The sequence below is a fragment of the Pleurodeles waltl genome, chromosome 4_2, assembly GCF_031143425.1.
Source record: "Pleurodeles waltl isolate 20211129_DDA chromosome 4_2, aPleWal1.hap1.20221129, whole genome shotgun sequence".
Taxonomy (NCBI): domain Eukaryota; kingdom Metazoa; phylum Chordata; class Amphibia; order Caudata; family Salamandridae; genus Pleurodeles; species Pleurodeles waltl.
This window is the reverse complement of record NC_090443.1, coordinates 1,069,858,978-1,069,883,437: the sequence shown is the minus strand read 5'-3', so window position 1 is coordinate 1,069,883,437 and position 24,460 is coordinate 1,069,858,978. Positions and strand designations below refer to the sequence as shown.

At 53.5% G+C, this 24,460-nt stretch overlaps 1 protein-coding gene across 2 annotated transcripts in view; it reads right to left on the bottom strand.

Annotated features, from left to right (window-relative positions):
- LOC138293782 (zinc finger protein 850-like) overlaps positions 1 to 24,460 on the bottom strand; it is a 113,847-nt gene that overhangs the window by 10,804 nt on the left and 78,583 nt on the right. For both annotated transcript variants that reach the window (XM_069233123.1, XM_069233124.1), the window contains exon 3: positions 7,978 to 8,045. The gene's annotated coding sequence lies outside the window, so the exon portion shown is untranslated. The remainder of the gene's footprint in view (positions 1 to 7,977; positions 8,046 to 24,460) is intronic.

Here is a 24,460-nt window from a genome sequence, read left to right as displayed (position 1 = left end):
CCCAGCAGCTCTGCACTACGTTGGCAGACTCTCCTCGACGGCACTCCATCTCCCTCCCCAGGAGCTCCACACACCCATTGCAGCCTCTCTTCTGCAGCACTGCATCTCCCTCTCCAGCAGCTCCACACACCCTTGGCAGACTCTCCTTGAGGACACTGCATCTCCCTTCCCAGCAGCTAAACACACCCTTTCAGCCTCTCCTATGCAGTACTGCATCTCTCTCCCCAGCAGCTGCTCACACCCTTGGCAGCCTCTCCTCGGCAGCACTGCATCTCTCTCCCCAGCAGCTCCTCAAACCCTTGGCAGCCTCTCCTCGGCAGCAGTGCATCTCCCTCCCCAGCAGCTCCACACCCTTGGCAGCCTCTCCTTTGCAGCACTGCATCTCCCTCCCCAGCAGCTCAGCACACCCTTGGCAGCCTCTCCTCGGCAGCACTGCATCTCCCTCCCCAGCAGCTCCACACACCCTTGGCAGCCTCTCCTCGGCAGCAGTGCATCTCCCTCCCCAGCAGCTCAGCACACCCTTGGCAGCCTCTCCTTCGCAGCACTGCATCTCCCTCCCCAGCAGCTCCACACACCCTTGGCAGCCTCTCCTCGGCAGCAGTGCATCTCCCTCCCCAGCAGCTCCGCACTCCCTTGGCAGCCTCTCCTCGGCAGCACTGCATCTCCCTCCCCAGCAGCTCCACACCCTTGGCAGCCTCTCCTTCGCAGCACTGCATCTCCCTCCCCAGCAGCTCCACACTCCCTTGGCAGCCTCTCCTCGGCAGCAGTGCATCTCCCTCCACAGCAGCTCCACACACCCTTGGCAGCCTCTCCTCGGCAGCACCGCATCTCCCTCTCCAGCAGCTCCACACACCCTTGGCAGCCTCTCCTCGGCAGCACCGCATCTCCCTCCACAGCAGCTCCACACTCCCGTGGCAGCCTCTCTTCGGCAGCACTGCATCTCCCTCCACAGCAGCTCCGCACACCCTTGACAGCTTCTCCTCGGCAGCACTGCATCTCCCTCCCCAGCAGCCCGCACACCCTTGGCAGCCTCTCCTTTGCAGCACTGCATCTCCCTCCCCAGCAGCTCCACACACTCTTGGCAGCCTCTCCTCGGCAGGAGTGCATGTCCCTCCACAGCAGCTCCGCACACCCTTGGCAGCCTCTCCTTCACAGCACTTCATCTCCCTCCCCAGCAGCTCCACACTCCCTTGGCAGCCTCTCCTCGGCAGCAGTGCATCTCCCTCCCCAGCAGCACCGCACACCCTTGGCAGCCTCTCCTCGGCAGCACCGCATCTCCCTCCACAGCAGCTCCACACTCCCTTGGCAGCCTCTCCTTCGCAGCACTGCATCTCCCTCCCTAGCAGCTCCACACACCCTTGGCAGCCTCTCCTTCGCAGCACTGCATCTCCCTCCCCAGCAGCTCCACACACCCTTGATAGCCTCTCCTTGGCAGCACTGCATCTCCCTCCCCAGCAGCTCCACACACCCTTGGCAGCCTCTCCTTCGCAGCACTGCATCTCCCTCCCCAGCAGCTCCACACACCCTTGGCAGCCTCTCCTCGGCAGCAGTGCATCTCCCTCCCAGCAGCTCCGCGCACCCTTGGCAGCCTCTCCTCGGCAGCACTGCATCTCCCTCCCCAGCAGCTCCGCACACCCTTGGCAGCCTCTCCTCTGCAGCACTGCATCTCCCTCCCCAGCAGCTCCACACTCCCTTGGCAGCCTCTCCTCGGCAGACACCCTTGGCAGCCTCTCCTCGGCAGCACTGCATCTCCCTCCCCAGCAGCTCCACACACCCTTGGCAGCCTCTCCTCGGCAGCACTGCATCTCCCTTCACAGCAGCTCCGCAAACCTTTGGCAGCCTCTCCTTCGCGGCACTGCATCTGCCTCTCCAGCAGCTCTGCATACCCTTCGCAGCCTCTCCTCGGCAGCACTGCATCTCCCTCCCCAGCAGCTCCACACCCTTGGCAGCCTCTCTTCGGCAGCACTGCATCTCCCTCCCCAGCAGCTCCGCACACCCTTGACAGCCTCTCCTCAGCAGCACTGCATTTCCCTCCCCAGCAGCTCCACACACCCTTGACAGCCTCTCCTCAGCAGCACTGCATCTCCCTCCCCAGCAGCTCCACACACCCTTGGCAGCCTCTCCTCGGCAGCAGTGCATCTCCCTCCCCAGCAGCTCAGCACACCCTTGGCAGCCTCTCCTCGGCAGCAGTGCATCTCCCTCCCCAGCAGCCCCGCACACCCTTGGCAGCCTCTCCTCGGCAGCAGTGCATCTCCCTCCCCAGCAGCTCCACACACCCTTGGCAGCCTCTCCTCGGCAGCAGTGCATCTCCCTCCCCAGCAGCCCCGCACACCCTTGGCAGCCTCTCCTCGGCAGCAGTGCATCTCCCTCCCCAGCAGCTCAGCACACCCTTGGCAGCCTCTCCTTCGCAGCACTGCATCTCCCTCCCTAGCAGCTCCACACACCCTTGGCAGCCTCTCCTTCGCAGCACTGCATCTCCCTCCCCAGCAGCTCCACACACCCTTGATAGCCTCTCCTTGGCAGCACTGCATCTCCCTCCCCAGCAGCTCCACACACCCTTGGCAGCCTCTCCTTCGCAGCACTGCATCTCCCTCCCCAGCAGCTCCACACACCCTTGGCAGCCTCTCCTCGGCAGCAGTGCATCTCCCTCCCAGCAGCTCCGCGCACCCTTGGCAGCCTCTCCTCGGCAGCACTGCATCTCCCTCCCCAGCAGCTCCGCACACCCTTGGCAGCCTCTCCTCTGCAGCACTGCATCTCCCTCCCCAGCAGCTCCACACTCCCTTGGCAGCCTCTCCTCGGCAGACACCCTTGGCAGCCTCTCCTCGGCAGCACTGCATCTCCCTCCCCAGCAGCTCCACACACCCTTGGCAGCCTCTCCTCGGCAGCACTGCATCTCCCTTCACAGCAGCTCCGCAAACCTTTGGCAGCCTCTCCTTCGCGGCACTGCATCTGCCTCTCCAGCAGCTCTGCATACCCTTCGCAGCCTCTCCTCGGCAGCACTGCATCTCCCTCCCCAGCAGCTCCACACCCTTGGCAGCCTCTCTTCGGCAGCACTGCATCTCCCTCCCCAGCAGCTCCGCACACCCTTGACAGCCTCTCCTCAGCAGCACTGCATTTCCCTCCCCAGCAGCTCCACACACCCTTGACAGCCTCTCCTCAGCAGCACTGCATCTCCCTCCCCAGCAGCTCCACACACCCTTGGCAGCCTCTCCTCGGCAGCAGTGCATCTCCCTCCCCAGCAGCTCAGCACACCCTTGGCAGCCTCTCCTCGGCAGCAGTGCATCTCCCTCCCCAGCAGCCCCGCACACCCTTGGCAGCCTCTCCTCGGCAGCAGTGCATCTCCCTCCCCAGCAGCTCCACACACCCTTGGCAGCCTCTCCTCGGCAGCAGTGCATCTCCCTCCCCAGCAGCCCCGCACACCCTTGGCAGCCTCTCCTCGGCAGCAGTGCATCTCCCTCCCCAGCAGCTCAGCACACCCTTGGCAGCCTCTCCTCGGCAGCAGTGCATCTCCCTCCCCAGCAGCTCAGCACACCCTTGGCAGCCTCTCCTCGGCAGCAGTGCATCTCCCTCCCCAGCAGCCCCGCACACCCTTGACAGCCTCTCCTCTGCAGCACTGCATCTCCCTCCCCAGCAGCTCCACACACCCTTGGCAGCCTCTCCTCGGCAGCAGTGCATCTCCCTCCGCAGCAGCTCCGCATACCCTTGGCAGCCTCTCTTCGGCATCACTGCATCTCCCTCCCCAGCAGCTCTGCACACCCTTGGCAGCCTCTCTTCGGCAGCACTGCATCTCCCTCCACAGCAGCTCCACACACCCTTGGCAGTCTCTCCTCTGCAGCACTGCATTTCCCTCCCAGCAGCTCCACACTCCCTTGGCAGCCTCTCCTCGGCAGCACTGCATCTCCCTCCACAGCAGCTCCACACTCCCTTGGCAGCATCTCCTCGGCAGCAGTGCATCTCCCTCCCCAGCAGCTCCACACACCCTTGGCAGCCTCTCTTCGGCATCACTGCATCTCCCTCCCCCGCAGCTCCGCAGTCCCTTGGCAGACTCTCCTCGGCAGCAGTGCATCTCCCTCCCCAGCAGCTCCACACACCATTGGCAGCCTCTCTTCGGCATCACTGCATCTCCCTCCCCCGCAGCTCTGCACTCCCTTGGCAGCCTCTCCTCAGCAGCAGTGCATCTGCCTCCCCAGCAGCTCTGCATACCCTTGGCAGCCTCTCCTCAGCAGCACTGCATCTCCCTCCCCAGCAGCTCCACACCCTTGGCAGCCTCTCCTCTGCAGCACTGCATCTCCCTCCCCAGCAGCTCCATACCCTTGGCAGCCTCTCCTCGGCAGCACTGCATCTCCCTCCCCAGCAGCTCCACACACCCTTGGCAGCCTCTTCTCGGCAGCACTGCATCTCCCTCCCCAGCAGCTCCACACACCCTGGAAGCCTCTCTTCAGCATCACTGCATCTCCCTCCCCAGCAGCTCTGCATACCCTTGGCAGCCTCTCTTCGGCAGCACTGCATCTCCCTCCACAGCAGCTCCACACTCCCTTGGCAGCCTCTCCTCGGCAGCACTGCATCTCCCTCCCCAGCAGCTCAGCATACCCTTGGCAGCCTCTCTTCGGCAGCACTGCATCTCCCTCCCCAGCAGCTCCACACCCTTTGCAGCCTCTCTTCAGCAGCACTGCATCTCCCTCCCCAGCAGCTCCACACCCTTGGCAGCCTCTCCTCGGCAGCACTGCATCTCTCTCCCCAGCAGCTCCGCACACCCTGGCAGCCTCTCCTCTGCAGCACTGCATCTCCCTCCACAGCAGCTCCACACACCCTTGACAGCCTCTCCTCGGCAGCACTGCATCTCCCTCCCCAGCAGCTCCGCACACCCGGGCAGCCTCTCCTCGGCAGCAGTGCATCTCCCTCCCCAGCAGCCCCGCACACCCTTGGCAGCCTTTCCTCGGCAGCACTGCATCTCCCTCCCCAGCAGCTCCGCACACCCTGGCAGCCTCTCCTCGGCAGCAGTGCATCTCCCTCCCCAGCAGCTCCACACCCTTGGCAGCCTCTCCTCGGCAGCACTGCATCTCCCTCCCCAGCAGCTCCACACTCCCTTGACAGCCTCTCCTCGGCAGCACTGCATCTCCCTCCCCAGCAGCTCCACACACCCTTGGCAGCCTCTCCTCGGCAGCAGTGCATCTCCCTCCCCAGCAGCTCCGCACACCCTTGGCAGCCTCTCCTCTGCAGCACTGCATCTCCCTCCCCAGCAGCTCCACACTCCCTTGACAGCCTCTCCTTCGCAGCACTGCATCTCCCTCCCCAGCAGCTCCACACACCCTTGGCAGCCTCTCCTCGGCAGCAGTGCATCTCCCTCCCCAGCAGCTCCGCACACCCTTGGCAGCCTCTCCTCGGCAGCACTGCATCTCCCTCCCCAGCAGCTCCACACTCCCTTGGCAGCCTCTCCTCGGCAGCAGTGCATCTCCCTCCCCAGCAGCTCCGCACACCCTTGGCAGCCTCTCCTCGGCAGCACTGCATCTCCCTCCCCAGCAGCTCCACACACCCTTGGCAGCCTCTCCTCTGCAGCACTGCATCTCCCTCCCCAGCAGCTCCGCACACCCTTGACAGCCTCTCCTCGGCAGCACTGCATCTCCCTCCACAGCAGCTCCACACTCCCTTGACAGCCTCTCCTCTGCAGCACTGCATCTCCCTCCCCAGCAGCTCCACACACCCTTGACAGCCTCTCCTCGGCAGCACTGCATCTCCCTCCCCAGCAGCTCCACACTCCCTTGACAGCCTCTCCTCGGCAGCACTGCATCTCCCTCCCCAGCAGCTCCACACACCCTTGGCAGCCTCTCCTCGGCAGCACTGCATCTCCCTCCCCAGCAGCTCCACACACCCTTGGCAGCCTCTCCTCGGCAGCACTGCATCTCCCTCCCCAGCAGCTCCACACACCCTTGGCAGCCTCTCCTCGGCAGCACTGCATCTCCCTCCCCAGCAGCTCCACACCCTTGGCAGCCTCTCCTCTGCAGCACTGCATCTCCCTCCCCAGCAGCTCCATACCCTTGGCAGCCTCTCCTCGGCAGCACTGCATCTCCCTCCCCAGCAGCTCCACACACCCTTGGCAGCCTCTTCTCGGCAGCACTGCATCTCCCTCCCCAGCAGCTCCACACACCCTGGAAGCCTCTCTTCAGCATCACTGCATCTCCCTCCCCAGCAGCTCTGCATACCCTTGGCAGCCTCTCTTCGGCAGCACTGCATCTCCCTCCACAGCAGCTCCACACTCCCTTGGCAGCCTCTCCTCGGCAGCACTGCATCTCCCTCCCCAGCAGCTCAGCATACCCTTGGCAGCCTCTCTTCGGCAGCACTGCATCTCCCTCCCCAGCAGCTCCACACCCTTTGCAGCCTCTCTTCAGCAGCACTGCATCTCCCTCCCCAGCAGCTCCACACCCTTGGCAGCCTCTCCTCGGCAGCACTGCATCTCCCTCCCCAGCAGCTCCGCACACCCGGGCAGCCTCTCCTCGGCAGCAGTGCATCTCCCTCCCCAGCAGCTCCGCACACCCTTGACAGCCTCTCCTCGGCAGCACTGCATCTCCCTCCACAGCAGCTCCGCACACCCTGGCAGCCTCTCCTCGGCAGCACTGCATCTCCCTCCCCAGCAGCTCCGCACACCCTGGCAGCCTCTCCTCGGCAGCACTGCATCTCCCTCCCCAGCAGCTCCACACACCCTTGGCAGCCTCTCCTCGGCAGCACTGCATCTCCCTCCCCAGCAGCTCCACACACCCTTGGCAGCCTCTCCTCTGCAGCACTGCATCTCCCTCCCCAGCAGCTCCACACACCCTTGGCAGCCTCTCCTCGGCAGCACTGCATCTCCCTCCCCAGCAGCTCCACACACCCTTGGCAGCCTCTCCTCGGCAGCAGTGCATCTCCCTCCCCAGCAGCTCAGCACACCCTTGGCAGCCTCTCCTCGGCAGCAGTGCATCTCCCTCCCCAGCAGCTCAGCACACCCTTGGCAGCCTCTCCTCGGCAGCAGTGCATCTCCCTCCCCAGCAGCCCCGCACACCCTTGACAGCCTCTCCTCGGCAGCACTGCATCTCCCTCCACAGCAGCTCCACACTCCCTTGACAGCCTCTCCTCTGCAGCACTGCATCTCCCTCCCCAGCAGCTCCACACACCCTTGGCAGCCTCTCCTCGGCAGCACTGCATCTCCCTCCCCAGCAGCTCCACACACCCTTGGCAGCCTCTCCTCGGCAGCACTGCATCTCCCTCCCCAGCAGCTCCACACTCCCTTGACAGCCTCTCCTCTGCAGCACTGCATCTCCCTCCCCAGCAGCTCCACACACCCTTGGCAGCCTCTCCTCGGCAGCACTGCATCTCCCTCCCCAGCAGCTCCACACACCCTTGACAGCCTCTCCTCTGCAGCACTGCTGTCCCCAGAGTGCCGCACACAGACACCTTGCTCCCACCCCTGGTGATATGTCTCCCACTATCGGTTTGTGTTTGTTCAGTGAGTAATGTTCTGTCACAGTCCCAGGAAATATCACCACCACCGGGGATTATTTATAAAGAAGACGGCTCCTGCCCTTCCTCTCCTGCTCCATCACTTCTCCACATTCAACCCCTCTCCTTCGTCTTCCTCTACTCCGTCTCCCTCCGTCTCCTCCCATGCTTTCCTCCTCTCATCATCTCTCTGTTTACTTTCCTACCTCCCTCTCTTTCATCCCTTTTCTCCATGCTCCCTTTCCAATCTTCTCCTCCCACTTCCTATGTTTATTTCTTCTTCCCATTTTCTAATTCGTGTTTGACTTCATTCTAACCTTTCCCCATTGATTCAACGTGGCTTAAAGTAAAAAAGAGCTTAGACACTTTAAGCCACGTAGCACAGCGACTCGCACTCCTGTGCAACGTGTAAAGAGACGTGTGTTTTTATTATCACAGGCTGTATAGCTATTTAATTCTGGAGAAGAGAGAGCAGAGAGGATGAAACAGAGTTGTAGGAAAACATACCTGAGGTTGATTATTTGATTTGTTCTTCCGAGGGTGGCAGCCGCACTGCCTGGCCCGTCCCCCAATACCTTGAAAGGAAGTAAAGAGAAGCTTCAACCAGGAGCTTATTTGCTTCAAACATGAATCACACTACATTCCTTCTTCCAAGGAATCGTCCTAAATTCATAAAACAAAAGGAACTCTTGTTTTCTGCACAACTATTGTAGAGCAGTTTTGGTGAATGAAACATTTAATTCTCCTAGAATCTACAACCAAACCCCGGAAAAAAAACACCTTCCTTCAAATCTAAACCTTGAGCTACAAGAACACAAAAAGAATGATGATCTCTTGGTGAACAAAGCCTGAGTCAATATTCAGCACACCTACAGACTGAACAAGGTCTGAGTCAACTTACAACACATCCATAGGCTGAACAAGGTCTGAGTGAAAGACAGCGCACCCACAGGCTGAACAAGGTCTGAGTGAAAGACAGCGCACCCACAGGCTGAACAAGGTCTGAGTGAACATACAGCGCACCCACAGGCTGAACAAGGTCTGAGTTAAAGACAGCACACCCACAGGCTGAACAAGGTCTGAGTCAACACACAGTGTACCCACAGGATGAACAAGTTCTGAGGGAAAAGACAGCTTACCCACAGGATGAACAAGGTCTGAGTAAACATACAGCGCACCCACAGGCTGACAACGGTCTGAGTCAACACACAGCACACTCACAGGCTGAACAAGGGCGGAGTGAACATACAGTGCACCCACAGACTGAACAAGGGCTGAGTCAACACACAGTGCACCCACAGGCTCAGAGAGCAGACCCTAACAGTCCAGCCCACTCCTTCATAAACCCCATCTTCCCATTTACAGCCCATGAAACAGCATGTTAAAGTCATTGTAGATAATTCTGGCCACCACCATAAATCAGTCAACAACTCATAGATTTACAGAAGCCATGTTCTCTAAGCAACAGCAATTCAAGTTCAAGCAGTTGCAGCATGCAAATAAATGCTGAAAAACAGCAGCAACAAGGCATTCATGCAAATCGAATCTCTGTTCTTTAAGTGAACCAGGAGTGGAAGGGAGGCAACCGACCCCAAAGGCACTGAAGAGGGGTGGAGGCAGCAGGGGACACGTCACCTACAACATGTCACTCAAATGGCTGGTGGTTGATGTTGGAGTCAGCAAGACAGATGAAGGACATTCAAGATGGCAGAACCCACAGGCACTCCATTGTGATGGGAACCAGGTGACCCGTGACCAAGTGAAAAGGACGCAGATTGGATCACGATGTACAATTAGTGACCACTGGCCCAGAAGGGCAAGGAGTGAAGCAGTGCCTTGTGCGATGGGCGGTCAACCATTCCACCGCTGGCCATAGTGTATGGAGGGCAGCACAGCTTCCCAGCACAGGGCCGGGCAGGTATATGAGCGGACAGGGAAGCTGTCTAAGGGCACGCCAGTCACACCAATGTGGATGAATTTATGTATGTACATGGGATTACTATAGCACGAACCCAGCCAAAAGGCAACAGAGCTCTGTACATGGTGAAAGACAAGCATTTAGCTACGGAATGATAGGAGAGGTAGCTGGTTTGCGAACGGTTAATGCACTTGTGATGTTCGGTTCTTTAAAGAGGTGCCTCTTCAACTCTTTCATAAACTGGAACAGATCTTGGGCAGTCCTCATGGATACGGAGATGTTGTTCAAATGTGGATTGCTCACCTCTCATCCACTTAAGCCTCTGATGAGAGGGCACAGGTGAACCTGTTGGAAACCAATGGAGATGAAGCATTCCTTTGATAGAGAGAAGTTTGTTTGGAGGGTGATGCCAATGATGTGGGAGCTGCGAAAAGGGGCAATGGATAAGAAGTGTGATGGGGTGGATTACAGCACTCTAGGGCAGTCAAGTGGGATCAGAGATGGGTATCATGGACAGTCAGTTTGGGTGTTTTTTTGGGCCAGGTATGGGATAATAGATACCAAGTGGTGTCAGAGAGATTATAATCTTCCCTACAAGGAACATGTGCTTTACAAAGTATTTCAATGCAAGGAGTGACTCTAAAAAGCAGCGTGGGAGTGGAGGGGCGTGCAGTGAGAGGGCAGAACGTTGATTAGCACTAAGGTTATGCAGCACCACACAAATTTAGGGGCTACATACATGCAAGGACGACACCTAAAATGGGATCTCCATCTCATATAAATCCAGTTCACAAAACCACCTTTGTAAACAGACCAAACATCCTTGGGGGGATGGTGGTCGAAGGCATAAGGACGGGCTCAGAACACAAACCTAGAAAAAAGAGCTGGTAGGTATTCTCACCACTGACGTTCAGGTACACATTACTGGGCCCTGACTACCCTAGTTAGCAGTGTCGTGGACTGCTTGTGGGGACTGTAGTCCCCTACAAAAAGCACCTACCGCTCCACGGCTAAAGGAAAAGGTCTCAATCTACTTCTGACTTTTTCCATTACATGAAAATATTGGGGGGAGGCGCTTAGAAATAGGCTCAATACAGCTAGCAAATAGGGTAAAAACCCATGGCGCAACCCCCAATGAGGTGGGTGATTGATTTGATTTTAAGTTATAAAGCGCTGCATTTACGCATAGGCATCAAAGCACTGCAGTCACGACCATCCAAAACGGATTGGAGTCAGACAACCATAATTTAATTCTCTGAAAATCTCCCTAAGTGGCACAGAGCCAGGTCTTTAGTGCATTTCTGAAAGGCAAATGCTCAGTGATCGAGTCAGATAATGAGGGAGAGAGTTCCAGAGTTTGGCGGCAGCGACTGAGAAGACTCTACCCCCCATCTCTAACTCTAATCCCTGGACACGGTGACCAAATTGCAGTGGACAGAGCAAAGGTTTCTACTTGGAATATACCGGTAAAACATATCTTTAATCCTGGCAGGACTCGGAGGGTAGCGAGGCTCATGCACAACTCAGATGGCCTTAAACACAATGAGATTTCTGACGGGAAGCCAGTGCAGGTCACCAAGCCACGCAGCGGACGACTGACATTTAGGAAAGTCAAGAACCGCCCTTACGAACACATTCTGTGCTACCTGGGTTTGGCCTGGGTTTCGATGCAAGAATCCAGGTAGAAGGAGCTGCAATAGTCCAATCTGGACATGATCAAAGCTAGTGTGACCTACTTTTTCGCCGGCAAGGAGATGAAGGGAAAGATTCTCTTTAACTTCCTTACAACCCAGAAGCAGGTCACCACTGTGCAGCTGGCCTGTCCATTCAGAGAAAGTTCAGTGTCTAAGATTACCCCATGGTTTTTGGCCTTCTCATGTGGGACGGGAAGAGTACCTAAGGTGTCCGGCCACTAGTTACTGTTCCAGATTCAAGTTTGCATCCCAAAGAGAAACACCTCAGTTTTCTCACCATTAAGACTGCGGAAATTGCTTTCCGTCCAGGCTGCAACCACCGATATACACTGGGAGAAATTATCTGTAGTAGTAGAAGAGTTCCTAGGGATTGTCCCAATGATCGGGTGTCGTCTGCGTGAGATATCGCCCACACCCCATAGGCCCAAATGATGGCAACAAGAGGATGCACAGACAGGTTAAGAAGCGTAAGGTTCAAAGATGAGCCCTGCAGTGCTCCACATGGCAAGAAGGAAACATTCAACTGGAATTGGTTGAACAGTACCCTCTGAGAGCTACCATTGATGTAGGAGGACAACAAAGCCCTCCTGTTCTGAGATGCCTATATCTATGAGGTGTTCAACAAGCAGCGAGGGAGAGATGGTGTCAAAGGTCACGGACAGGTCTAAAAGAACCAGGGCCGTGCCTTGCCCCTCATTCATTAGCCACCTAATATACTCCGTGGCTCGAGACCAGTGCAGTTTCGTTTCAATTATGTTTACGGAAACCCGAACTGTGATTTGTCCAGTCGTCGCTGTTCTTCCGCAAATTCCATCAAGTGGCCATTCAGGTGTTTCTCAAAAATCTTGGCTAGTACTGGAAGTAGCTAGGTCGGACGGTAGTTTTTAAAATCCTTGTTGTCGGATTGGGGTTATTTAGGCGAGGTCTGATCACAGCCTCCTTCCATTGGCATAGAAAACAACCAGAGAGAATATCTTTATTCATCGAAACCGACAGAGGACGTGCCTGGTCCTCCTAGGTCTTGGTGTGTGCACACACCACCTCTAGACATAACATCTAATCCGGCTAATCTGAGAAGACCTGTGAAGTGTGCATGCTCCCCCAGTCTACCTCTCTGACTGCCAAGCAAGTCTGAGTAGAGGTTGTTTCTGATTTGCCAGTGCCAACTTTAAAATAAAGAACGCCTTATTCAGAGAATGTCGGAGAGAAAGATGAAATCCACTGCCGACTCAACCTGGAGGTGTCTTTGTGGAGACGTTGTCGCATCAACTAGCTGACCATGGAGAGAAGAAGGAAGAGTCGTCTCAACAGGCGCCTGTGGACACGACAGCTTACCGCGAGCCCATTTCATCGACAACTCAGTGCTTGGTAACTTGGAGTGCGCCCCACATCTGGTAATTCCATACACCTGAGACTCTGACTGTGAACCACCATGAGGTTCTAACTTCTTAACATCGGACACATCCAGCCTCAGCGCTCGCGAAGAACATTGTGTTATTGTAAGAGGCTTCCAGTCAGCTTCCTGAAGGAGCCTTTCTTTCTTTCTAGAAGAAGGCACCAGTTCTGCCTCTAGAATACTGTGAATCCTGCCACCCAGCCCATCACTCATGCATCACATCCCACAGACACCAAGAAAGAAGTCTCTCTGGAGACTCCAAGCCCACTACACATTACTCATCCTTAAAAGGCCTAAGGCTACTCACGACATGACCCTGAGTTATGTACCTGCCCTGATGGCACCGTGTGCTCCTGTCTGAAAAGATAATCTCTGTTTATGAGTTGTACCCGGCACTGTGTGTTTTCATTCAGACACTTAGGGCCGGATGTACCAAAAATCCAAATTGCGACTTGCAATTTGCGAGTCCCTGCGACTCGCAAATTGCAAGTCGCAATTTGGTATGCAGAAAGGTGTCTCAGACACCTTCTGCAACTCGCAATGGGGTCGCAAAGACCCACCTCATTAACATTAATGAGGTGGGTCGCAGTTTGCGACCCCATTGCGAGTAGGGGCACTCACGGGGATGGTGGCCTGCTGGAGTCAGCAGACCACCATGTCCGTGACTGCTTTTTAATAAAGCAGTTTTTTTTCTTTCTAAGTGCAGCCCATTTTCCTTAAAGGAAAACGAGCTGCACTTTGAATAAAAAAACGAAACCTTTTGTTTCGGATTTTTTCAGGGCAGGTAGTGGTCCATTGGACCACTGCCTGCTCTGAAAAAATATTTATTTGTCCAGTCACAAAGGGGAAGGGGTCCCATGGGGACCCCTTCCCGTTTGCGACTGGGTTGCCATCCACTTCAAGTGGATGGTAACTGCGATTCCAAGAGGTCGCAAATGGAATTGAATTGCATTGCGAGTCGCAAATAGGAAGGGAACACCTCTTCCTATTTGTGAGTCGGAAATGCATTTTGAGAGTTGGATCCGATTTGCAAAATGCATTTCTGAATACCGGTGAGGCTTTTGCACCTTGCAAACGGCGTTTTTCGCCATTTGCGACTCGCAAACGCTTTGGTACATCTGGCCCTTAGTCCTATACTTTGGAAAAATCTCCAGACCCAGATAGGAGCTACCCAGTGATTTACCAAAGTTAAGTTAGTACTGAAATGTCACTTGACTGAACTCTGGAGTTCTCTAGCCTGACCATCTCAACTCTCTGGTCATCTCCAGGCCTGGCCACAGTGGCTATGAACTGCAAACCTGGCTGTTTATAAAGATGTGCTTTCTTCTTGGTTTTAGTGTTTAAAAGAGGTCAGACAAGTATGGTGTGCCTCTCCTGGAGTAGAGGGGCTCAGAGTCCATTGCTGACATAAGGAACGGTTGACAGGGGGCGTCTCAGCCAGTGCCCCTGGATATCTGAGTGGCGTACGTGTTTGGGCCATTACGTAAACTCCGGACTCAGGCTGTGTATGCAGCAGCTTCAGAAATGATTTCAAACTCCCTGAGATACCAAGGCGCCTAAGGGTCTCCATCAAAAAAGGCTATTCCAGGGCAAGGCCAGGCTGAGAACCCAAAGAAGCAGCACTGGTATATCTTGTCAGAACAGCCCCATAAGGTGCACAGTAACCAAGCCTGACCACTACAATGGGGCTTTGGGGGGTCCCCCTCCCCCCAAGAAAAAATTGGGAAAACGGTGCATTTTAGAACACACAGTAAATGATGGCCTTACAGTGCACCAGGAGAGGGCAATCTTCATTGGGGCTCTTCAATGATTCCCTCTTCATCACCCTCTAACAGAGCCTCTCATCTCTCCCACATGTATCTCATTTGTTTTATAGCGCCTCTCTTACCAGCGTAGGGTGTTGAAGCACTTTACATCACACACATATACAGAGACAGTCAATCACATATGTATAAATCCGTGTATAGCTCGGTCTGAGGAAACAAACTCAGGATTCAGAACTTAACACAGTGGTTAGGGTTGACTTTACTAATCATTTATTTCTACCCAAATAAAACCATTTTTGCAGAATTAGGATAATCAAAGACTGGGGGAAGAAAACATAACTTTCTAACATGTACCATGAAGTTTGCACGCAGCTCTGTGATGGCCGTTCATAGCTCACTCTGCTAGATCATGATTGTAACTTATGAGCTGCACAGTAACAAAAGGTTCTGATGGATACAACTACCTGTGGATTCCTCACCTCAAGAATTTTCCCCCAATGCGCCAGCTTCAACGGAAATTTTCTTCTAGCTCTGCACGTCGACGATGGCATCACAATTGCCCGACTCCACGCCACGCTGTAGGACGTCATCCAGGAAATAAGAAGCCCTCGTCGACGTGCAGACGTCATTCCCTTTTTTCCATGCCTTCAAGTAACGGTTTTTCTTTGCGGCTACCAGGGAGCTACAGTTTCACTCCAGTGTAACTATGTCACAACCGAGGAAGTCGGGTTTTAAACCCTGTAAACAGTGTGGGGGTTGAATGTCGGTCACGGACCCCCATGAAAATTGCTTATGGTGCTGTAGTTCCGACCATGAGGTCGAGTCATGCGGTTCATGCAAACGCATGAATCCTAAGGCCCTTAAGGAACGAGAGGCAAAATTGTTTCTCGCCCGTTCTAAGAAGAGGAAGGAGAGGCATCATCGGAGAGAGTCTTCTTCAAGATCTTCAAAGTCTCATCGGCGCCATCGGGACCCTCGCGTTGTCATGAATCACGGCGCCGATCGAGCAGAGAACGTTCCTGTTCAAGATCGCCATCAGTTCGGCGCCGGCCGACGTGGGAGATCAGCCCCACTGTGTCGCCTCCCCCTCTGACGTCTCCGGCTTCTCCGACGTCTCAACTGTCGGTATATGAAGTGGAACCACATCAGGAGCCGAGGGCTTCTCCGGAGCAGGAGATGCCTGGACCATCATCGGCTTCCCCTCCGGCACCGGTTCCTCAAAGTTATGCGGCTTTCCCGGCACCGGGCACGGACCCCGCAGCATTTTTTAGTGCAATGTTTAATATTTTTTCCACCATGGCGTCTGGTGGTGTCCATGCAGGTCCGCCAGGTCCTTTGACCTTTAACTTGGGTGCTTACAGCCTTATCGACGCCGGGGCTCGGGCCAAGGCTCCGATCCAGGAGATTGGCTTTACGGCTGCTGGAAGAAGAGGAGTATGAGAGGCAGCATTTGGAGGAAGGTGAAATCGTGGAGCCTTCAGGGGACCTGCATGGCTTAGATACGGCAAGTGGCCTGGACACTTCCCCGGAATGGAACCTGGCTTCCCTGGGGGAGTATACAGAGGAGGCTGCTTCATTTCATGCTGTGGTGAGGAAGGCAGCAGAATTTTTGGACCTTCCACTTCCTGCTGCGGAGGTGAAGACAAACCTCCTGACCGAAGTGCTGCATCCAGCGGAGCCTCTTTTGCCTTTCAATGAGGCTCTTTTGGACCCTATTAAGGACATCTGGAAAAAGCCAGCGACTTCAGCGGCCATCAACAGGGCGGTAGCAAGACGCTATTGTGTAGCACCAGGTGATCCAGACTCTCTGACCAAGCACCCAACTCCGGAGAGTTTGGTTGTCCAAGCGTTGTGCTCCTCCCGTTCTACTCCTGGTTCGTTCCCCGGGCCCCTGCGGACAGGGAGTCTAAGAAGATGGACCAGACAGCGAAAAAGCCCATTTATTCTTGTAGCATGGCTTTAAAGTCTACCAATGCGACTTGCATTTTGGGGCGTTATATTAATGCCCTTATGGATGAGGCTAAGGGTCACCCTGGTCTGTCACAGGAGGTGTTGAACCTGTTGTCGGACGCTCAGGTGGCAGCGACCCAGGTAATTCAATCTGGGCTGGACACCTCGGATTTGGTGGCCAGAGTTATGGCAACATCCATAGCGATGAGACGGCAGGCCTGGCTGCGTTCGTCAGGGTTCTCCCCTGATGTTCAGACTACTCTCCTGGACCTGCCATTTGATGGCGACAAACTTTTTGGAGCGAAAGCCGACTCTGCTCTAGAACGTTTTAAAGAGAGTAGAGCCACGGCGAGGTCATTGGGTCTCCAGGCAGCCACTTCCTCTGCTTTTAGATCATTTAGGAGGCTTAGAGGTTTTGGTTGTGGTGCTTCCTTTCGTGGCAGGCTCCATGCGGCAGAACAACAATCTGCAGGAACTCTTCCTTACAGATCCTTCAAGGGCAAGGGTAGAGTACGCACTAGAGGTGCCACCCAGCAGCACTCTGCCTCTTCCTCTTCATCCGGAGGGGTGCAGCAGGGAAGCAGCCTTAGTCCTCCACCACTCCCTGCTCACATGTTTCCGGTAGGGGGTGTGACTTACTCACTTTCTTCGCATGTGGGAGTCCATAACATCAGACTCCTGGGTCACCGGCATTGTGGAGAAGGGGTATGCTCTTCCCTATCGGGAATTTCCTCCTCCCTTCCCTCCCCACCCCTCCTTCTGTTCGGACGATCATCTTCTGTTATTGCAACAGGAGGTGATGTCCCTTTTGTCGAAAGGCACAGTGGAGTTGGTTCCAGAGCAGGAGAGGGGTCAGGGCTGCTATTCAAGGTACTTCCTGATCCCCAAAAAGGATGGTCGGTTGAGGCCAATCCTGGACCTGAGGATTTTGAATTGGTTCCTCAAGCAGGAAAAGTTCAAGATGCTGACACGGTCACAGGTTCTTTTGGCGTTGAACGAAGGAGATTGGATGGTGTATGTCGATTTGCAGGATGCGTACTTCCATATTCCGATCCTCAAGTTGCACAGGAAGTATCTCCGGTTTGTGGTGGGGTTACAGCACTATCAGTTTGCGGTCCTTCCGTTTGGTCTTACTTCGGCACCTCGAGTCTTAACGAAGGTGATGGAGGTGGTAGCGGCCGAGCTCAGAAGAAAGGGAATAGCAGTATTTTCTTATCTGGACGATTGGTTGATCAAAGCCAAGTCTCCGGAGCTCTTGTGGTGTCACCTGCAGTCGACAACTTAGTTGTTGTTCGACCTGGGATTCTCAGTGAATGTGCCCAAATCTCATCTGGAGCCCTCTCAATGCCTCCTGTTCATAGGGACAGTACTGGACACAACATTGAATCAGGCCTTTCCTCCGCCGCAGAGGATTCAGGACATTCAGGCGTTGATTCCAATGTTTCAAGATGGAGTGGTCGTTGCAGTCCTCAAGGTCCTTCGTCTGCTTGGTTTGTTTGCTTCTTGCATTCTTCTGGTCATGCATGCACGCTGGCACATGAGGGCTCTTCAGTGGTGCGTCCGCAGGCAGTGGTTTCAGCACAAAGGAGATCTCGAGGATTCGATCAGAATCTCCAGAGACACTGCAGCGGATCTTCAATGGTGGGCTGCGGACGGCAACCTGTCGCAAGGAAGGCCGTTCTCGCTGCCTCCGCCAGTGGCCACAGTTGTAACGGATGCTTCCACTCTAGGGTGGGGAGCTCATCTCGGGGACCTGGAGATCAACGGTTGTTGGTCTCCAGTGGAACAGAGGTTTCACATCAATCTGTTGGAATTGCGGGCGAACGGTCAGTCAATCCAGGTCCTGATGGACAACACTAACGCGATGTGGTATATAAACAAGCAGGGAGGAGTGGGGTTGTATCTTCTCTGCAGAGAAGCTCTTCGACTCTGGTCCTGGCTTCAGGACCACAAGATTTGTTTGGTAGCAAATCATTTGGCCGGAGTTCTGAACGTGCGTGCGGATGGTCTCAGTCGGCTCATTTCGACTGATCACAAGTGGCGTCTTCACCCGGATCTGGTTCTTTACATCTTCCAGATGTGGGGGTTTCCTCAGATAGACCTGTTTGCCACTCAGGAGAACGCGCACTGCCCGTCGTTCTGCAGCCTCCAGTATCCAGTGCAAGGAGCTCTGGGGGACACGTTTCAGATGTCCTGGAAGGGTCAGTTGCTTTACGCATTTCCCCCCATACCCTTGATTCCTCAGGTTCTGAGGAAGATCCACCAAGACCGGGCCCAAGTCATCTTAATAGCCCTGCATTGGCCAAGAAGGGTGTGGTATTCAGATCTTCTCCAACTCTCTCTGTGCCCAACGCTCTGTCTCCCTTACAGGGCAGACCTCCTCTCGCGGTCGCAGGGGCAGGTTCTACACCCCCACCTCCAGAGCCTGCACCTTCATGCCTGGAGATTGATTGGGGCAATCTGAGTTCCTTTTCTCTCCCGCCGGAGGTGGTGGATGTTATTTTATCGGCCAGGCGACACTCCACCAAATCGATCTATGCAAGCAGGTGAGCCAGATATGTCAGATGGTGTGGAGAGAACCAAACTGACCCCTTGAAGGCTCATTTGTCTGATGTGTTAAAGGTTGAGCAGAAAGGTTGTGCAGTTGCCACAGTTAAGGGCTATTTATCAGTGCTGTCGGCTCTTCTGTGCCTCCCAGACCTTGGTATTGAGGTTCATTAAGGGTCTCACTAATCATTTTCCGCCCATTCCGTTTGTTATGCCTCAGTGGGATCTTCATTTAGTATTGACCTTTCTGATGGGGTCGCCCTTTGAGCCGATGCATTCTTGTTCCTTACGATTCCTAGTTTTAAAGACTGTATTCCTGGTAGCCACAACATCGGCCAGAAGAGTGAGTGAGCTCCAGGCTCTTAGTGTAGAGTTCCCATATCTTTCCTTTTTTAGAGACAAAGTGGTGTTAAGGACCAAGGCGGCTTTCCTCCCGAAGGTTGTTACACCCTTTCATTTGGGGCAGTCCATTACTCTCTCTTCCTTTTACCCTCCACCTCATCCATCCAAGGAGGAAGAGAGGCTTCACCAGTTGGATCCACGAAGAGTGTTGAGCTTCTTTGTCGACAGGACGAGGGAGTTCAAGCAAGACGATCAGCTCTTCGTTGGATACGTGGGGAAGAGGAGAGGCAGAGCAGTCCACAAGAGAACGCTGTCCAGGTGGGTCATTCTCTGTATCAAACTTTGTTATTCCTTAGCAAAGAAAGAAGCCCCTGTAGGACTCCAAGCTCATTCCACCAGGGCTAAGGCTGCTTCATCGGCCTTCGCTACGGGTGTTCCTGTGGTTGACATCTGCAAAGCGGCAACTTGGGCGTCCCTCCATACTTTTGTCAAACATTATGGTTTGGGCTCTGAGGTCAGGAGGGATGGCCATTTTGCCCGCTCAGTGCTGCAGGATTTCTTGGTTTGACCATTCAGGCACCCACCTCCGGAGGTGGTACTGCTTTGGGACTCTATTCTTGAGGTGAGGAATCCACAGGTAGTTGTATCCATCAGAAGAACAAGTTACTTACCTTCGGTAATGCCTTTTCTGGTGGATACATTAGCTACCTGTGGATTCCTCATGGTCCCTCTCGCCTCCCCGTTGCCTGACTGGTCTTACCACAAATTCCTTGGGTGAGCATCGGTTTATTGTATGTTTGTATTTAATGATGAGATGTATATGGTCATATTTATTTGCATATATGGTATTTTACAAAGGAAACATGTTTGGATATGTATATGTATATATATATTTGTTTCCATATGAGTGTGTTGTTTCAATTAGTATAGTTTTATATTGTTGCAATAAATGTTGGTATATAATTTTATTTGATGTAATTATATTTCTCTGCAAAGTCAATGTTCACCTGTTCGCCTCAAAGGCACATAAAAAATGGTGATAACTGACGTCTGTACGTCGTCGAGGGCTTCTTATTGCCTGGATGACGTCATACGGCGTCCCGTGGAGTCGGCAATTGTGACGTCATCGTCGACGCACAGAGCTAGAAGAAAATTTCCGTCGAATCTGGCGTGTGGGGGAAAATTCTTGAGGTGAGGAATCCACAGGTAGCTAAAGTATCCACCAGAAAAGGCGTTACCGAAGGTAAGTAACTTGTTCATCTCTGTGACACACGCAGTAACCCACTGAGCTATGCACATAAAATACTGATCTGTGGTCTACATAGTGCACGTTCTTTGCAGCAGGCATATTAACCCTCTGCTCTACCTTACACGAGTCAAAACTGCCACCAGACAAAACTCTGATCTCTCTCCAGCAGGTACATTAATTGCCAGAGTTATCTTGGCACTTTTATTGCTGGCTGAAAACTGTTGGATATACAAGGAACTCTGCTGTGCTTTTAAAACTGCTGTACTGCTACACAACCAGCCCATAGTAACACAAGTGGATCCCCACCCTTACAGCCTCCCAGGGAAATGCCTGATGCCCGGCACGGCCACTCCAGCTTTGTTCCAGGAAGTCAAGCGCCTTTATTGGCATCAGCCGCCCTCATGTCTGGGTTTATCTGCGGCAGTGCTGTGCATACTGTGTGTACATGAATTGCTGTGGATCTATATGGGACAAATCCCGACTGTACGGGGAGACTATTCTCTCTTGTAGGAAGAACAGCCGAGTCGCATCACCGCAGACATAAATGTATTATCACAGCTAAGCAGTGACAGAGGGTGATAAGAGGTACACTTAGCCGGGTCTTTCCCAGGCTTGGGGAGCACTGATATGACTGCGTCCCGTATAGACGGCAGCAATACACCGCTCTTTAATACCTCGTCACAGACCTCCTGCAGCTGTGGGGCCGGTATATGTTTGTAAGCTTTGTAAAGCTAGACAGTCAGGCGGTTGTATCTGGTGCCTTTACTCCTGCTAGGGCGTCTATGGCTGCAACAATCTCTTCCCCAGAGATCGAAGGCTTATAATGTGATGTGATATGAGGGCAACCTCATATAGCGCTGCACAACTACTTTGGGAAAGGAGTATCATGGCACTAGTTTGACAACATAAGTAGCAAAATCACAGCCCTCTGAACAGTAGTGTGGAGACCTAGATGTCATTTAACAGAAAGGTTTTGAGTTGTTTCCTGAAAGAACTCCAGTTTTCTTGGGCGCACAGGGCCGGTGGGAGGACACTCCAGGTATCTGCTGTCACAGGCAGAGAGCAGCCACCTCTTCTGGTTTTCAGGAACTCATATGCAAGCATGGCGGGGCCTCCCAGGTCATCCAGCTGATAACAGGCAAAAAGCAAGGACAAATAAGAATGTTGACTCCGACTGTAGAGTGTTTATAACACACATAAAGTGCCTTAAATTGACATATTTTGGAAAGCCAGTGCAATTTGACCAGTTTGTTGGAGATCAACGTTGATTTCTTTAAATTGCTGAACCAGCCTGGCTGCTGTTTTCTGTAGCAGCTGTGACCTATGTAGGGGATATTTAGATATGCCTATGTGTGAGGAGATGCAGGGATCCATTCTTGATAGGATCAGAGTTAGAGCCAGGGATGAGCCAAAATAGTTTTCTCATAATTTTCAGCAGTCAGGAGTCTGTAGAGAAGGTGATTTTAATGTGTCTTTTTTTAAGGACAGATGAGAGTCCTCCAACTCTCAGGTTGCTGACCTCATGGGATGGGGTTGGCTGATCTCCCAGTGACACCGACCACCACTCTTGTACCCCTGAGGCTCTGGTCCCACATACGTTGGTTTTTTCACTGTTGAGCTCCAGGGAGTTTGAGATCCTCTAATCACAATTTCCTGGAGGCAGCCCCTGGAGTTACTGGTCATCTTACCTTATTATCTCCTAATTTGATGATTTGTGTATCATCGAGTAGAGATGATATCGAATGACCTCGATCAGGCTGGCCATATGGGCTGTGTAAAGATTGAAAAGATTGTATTGTATTGTATTGTAATAGTATTTATATAGCGCTTACTACCCCGCCGAGGTGTTGAAGCGCTTTTCAGCGAGTAGCACACTGATCCGGAACCCAAAAGGAATTAGTGGTGGATTAGTATAGGGAAATATGAGTACAGTTTTAGTATTTTTATGAGTTAATTTGAGCAGAGGATATGTGTAGGAGGCTGGTATGGCTTATAGTGGGTACCTGATGGTACTTACACATTGTGCCAGGTCCAGTTATCCCTTATTATTAGATTCGTAGTGTTCTAGCAGCGTACGCTTAACTAGGAGACATGCAAAGCTCCTACTATACCACTTATATCATAGAGCACTATATCATAAGAATCACAATACTCAGAGTTACTAAAAATAAAGGTACTTTATTTTAGTGACAATGTGCCAAAAATATCTTAGAGAATATACTCCCTTAGGAGGTAAGTAAAATACACAAAATATACACACAAACCAAAATCAGGTAAGTAAACAGTTAGAAAAGTAGTGCAAACACTGTAGAATACAATAGGATGCAATAGGCCTAGGGGCAACACAAACCATATACCAAGAAAGTGGAATACGAACCACTTAGGGATCCCAGGCCTAGTGTAGTGTGTAGAGGGTCGCTGGGAGTGTAAGAAAACAATAGGGGTGTCCAAGATACCCCACCCCAAGACCCTGAAAAGTAGGAGTAAAGTGACCCTACTTCCCCAGAAACACACTAAAGTTGTGATAGGAGATTCTGCAAATACCACAAAAGACAGCAAAGCACTGAAGACGGATTCCTGGACCTGAGGACCTGTAAAGGAAGGGGACCAAGTCCAAGAGTTACAGGGGGGGCAGGAGCCCACTAAACCCCGGATGAAGGAGCAAAATGGCTGCCTCTGGGTGGAAGAAGCTGAAGATTCTGCAACAACGGAAGATGCCAGGAACTTCTTTGCACAGAAGATATCCCACAGCGTGCTGGAGGATGCAGAGTTGTTTCCACGCAGAAAGACCAAAACAAGCCTTGCCAGCTGCAAAGGTTGCAGTTGAAGAAAATGGGTGCTGCCCAGGGCCAGGAAGGACCAGGAAGTCGCTCCTTGGAGGAGGAGACAGAGGTGGCACTCAGCAACACAGAGAGCCCACTCAGAAGCAGGCAGCACCCTCAGAAGTACTTGAACATGGGTTCAAGAAAACTGAGCACGGCGGTCATCTCAACACTACAAAAGAGGGTCCCACGAAGCCGGTGGTCAACTCAGCGAGTAGAGCAATGCAGGACGGAGTGCTGGGGACCTGGGCTGTGCTGTGCACGAAGGATTCCTTGCAAAAGTGCACAGAAGCCCTAGCAGCTGCAGTTAACACAGTAAACAGGATTACTGTCTGGCGGGGGAAGCAAGGACTTACCTCCACCAAATTTGGACAGGTGGACCTCTGGACTGTCGCGGGCACTTGGATCCAGTTCCTGTGTTCCAGGGACCATGCTTGTCAAGATGAGAGGGGACCCAGAGGACCGGTGAAGCAGAAGTTTGGTGCCTTCGTTATCAGGGGGAAGATTCCGTCGACCCACAGGAGATTTCTTCTTGGCTTCCAGTGCAGGGTGAGGGCAGACAGCCCCCAGGGCATGCACCACCAGGAAACAGTTGAGAAAGCCGGCAGGATTAGGCGCTACCATGTCACTGGTAGTCTTCTTGTTACTTTGTTGCAGTTTTGCAGGCGTCCTGGAGCAGTCAGCGGTCGATCCTTGGCAGAAGTCAAAGAGGGAGATGCAGAAGAACTCTGATGAGCTCTTGCATTCATTATCTGAAGAGAAGCCCACAGGAGAGACCCTAAATAGCCCTCAGAGGAGGATTGGCCACCTACTCAGGTAAGCACCTATCAGGAGGGGTCTCTGACATCGCATGCTGGCACTGGCCACTCAGAGGCCTCCATTGTGCCCTCACACCTCTGCATTCAAGATGGCAGAGGTCTGGGACACAGTGGAGGAGCTCTGGGCACCACCCCTGGGGTAGTGATGGACAGGGGAGTGGACCATGTTTCATGGCCATATTCGGAGTTACCATTGTGAAGCTACATATAGGTATTGACCTATATGTAGTGCACGCGTGTAATGGTGTCCCCGCACTCACAAAGTCTGGGGAAATTGCCCTGGACCATGTGGGGGCACCTTGGCTAGTGTCAGGGTGCCCTCACACTTAGTAACTTTGCACCTAACCTTCACCAATTGAGGGTTAGACATATAGGTGACTTATAAGTTACTTAAGTGCAGTGTAAAATGGCTGTGAAATAACGTGGACGTTATTTCACTCAGGCTACAGTGGAAGTCAAGTGTAAGAATAGTCTGAGCTCCCTATGGG